Genomic DNA, 1,910 nt, shown 5'->3' with positions numbered 1-1,910 from the left:
GCGCCGAAATCTCGGGCCGCCGCGCGGCGGCGCTGCTGCGCCTTTCACTTGGCAGCCCTCGCCGGCTTGTTACGAGGGGAGCGTGCTCTGCCTTAGAGTGTATTTTCAGTGTGTCACGCTCTGTTATGCTGTTTAACATAGGTGTAATTCCCCAAAACCCATTGTCAGAAGACAATTCAGTGCACCCCGTGACTTTCTCCAGGGAACAGATAAGGGCCATCCACTGACCGTACGAGAAACGGAACACTTTGCGCGGCAATCTTAGCACGTGCACGCATACGTAGGGTACGCAAGCAAGCGTTTTTCCTCCGTACGTTAATTCATGTGCGTCTTGATTTCATCTCTGCTGCGCTGTGCAGCCCATGATATTACGAGATGAGCAAACCTCGGCAGAGGAACTATTGTTTTGCTCCTGGATGTAGGACCGGCTGCAGTGGAGTGAAGGATGCTCCGAAGTTATCATTATTCGGGGTTCCTGAAGACGAAGAAAGGCGCCGCACATGGCAGCGCAACTTGCACCGTGCGGACAAGCCCCTGAAAATGACGGATGCCGTGTGTGAGCTGCATTTTGAAGAGAAGTACATATTAAGAGACTATGTGCATATCATCAACGGCAAGGAGGTGCGCATACCACGTGGCAAACCATCTCTTTCGCAAGATGCAGAACCAACAATTCTGCCCAACCTTCCCGCGTATCTGTCCAAAAAGCCCTCGCGCGAGAGGCCAGCAAGAAAAAGAACGTCTTCGCAAGTGCCCAGCGACCTGTCGGCCAAGAGGCAATGCACACAAGGGGATATATCACCGATTACTACTCCCAGAATGACGAAGCAGCGGAGTTATGTGAGCCTCGCGAGAATTATGCGTTTCAGCTAAGCGAAGTCCCTAAACCATCAGAGCTCTGGGCACTGCACAAGTTTTGGAACTACGATGGTGTTGCTTTCGTCCACGGCTCCCTCAATTGTGAAACACACGCTATCAGCATAGAGAAATCTGTGTTCATGAACTATGGAGAAAGCCCAAGTACAGTGCTTTGCCGCACGTTTGTTCGCAAAACACTGATTTCCGAAACGGTCACTGAGCGAGGGGGGCAAGTGCTACAAGAGGCAGATTCTTTGCAAATTTTTAAGGGCGTGGGTAGACCAGAAGAGTTCGTCGGTGTGCCGCTCACAGAAAGTTTCAAGCAGCAGATATCGGATGCAGATGACCTTTTTGTGAGCACCAAATGCAACGGAACTGTGAGCTACAGTGAACGCACGCCAGCCATACGTCACACGGAACGTTTATGACTTTACAAGAGAGGACTATCTGCCTTTCTTCCATAAATGTCTGATGTAAGATTAAACCTCGTAGAGCCCGAATAACTTCAGGAGCATACCTGCCTGATCACCAGCTACTCGCCGAGCTGCTGCGAGCGAGCGCGCGCTTGCCAGGTGAAGGGAGCGGCAGCGCCATCTGTCGGCGTCGACGCAAACAGCTTCAGCCCGCCGCCTTCCCTCGACCCACTACTTCTAATTCTGGTACACTATAGTACGTAAAACTAAAACCGTCTAATGTCCGTACTATCCATACTATACAAAATGTGTGATTTCTACCCACATAAAGCATTTTTTTGCCTCTGGAATAACCGACTGACAAAGCTGTATCCACATGTTCTCTCTACGCATGTACACGGCACCAAAATCCCTGTCCGCGTACTGCATTTAGTTGCATCCTCAGAGGCATAACTTCCGTGCAGGCATGCAGGATCGGGAAAATGACACTGTTAGAAGCAGAGTGCAGAAACTCTTCGCGAAGTGATGTGAAGCCCTGTCGCTGTTTGTGCTGCAAGATGATGTAGCGCGAAAAAGACTAAGACGTGCACAAACGGTCAACAAGCATTGTGCAAACGCACCAACAAACTCAAGCCAAAA

At 50.5% G+C, this 1,910-nt stretch overlaps 1 pseudogene; it reads left to right on the top strand.

Annotated features, from left to right (window-relative positions):
• Nucleotides 1–375: 375 nt before the first annotated feature.
• Nucleotides 376–1,286, top strand: LOC149349494 (uncharacterized; annotated as a pseudogene).
• The last annotated feature ends 624 nt before the right edge of the window (nucleotides 1,287–1,910 follow it).

The sequence above is a fragment of the Amblyomma mixtum genome, chromosome 3, assembly GCF_055824585.1.
Source record: "Amblyomma mixtum isolate Tamu chromosome 3, ASM5582458v1, whole genome shotgun sequence".
Lineage (NCBI taxonomy): Eukaryota > Metazoa > Arthropoda > Arachnida > Ixodida > Ixodidae > Amblyomma > Amblyomma mixtum.
The sequence above is the reverse complement of the archived record's forward strand: the minus strand, read 5'-3'. Positions and strand labels throughout refer to the sequence as shown.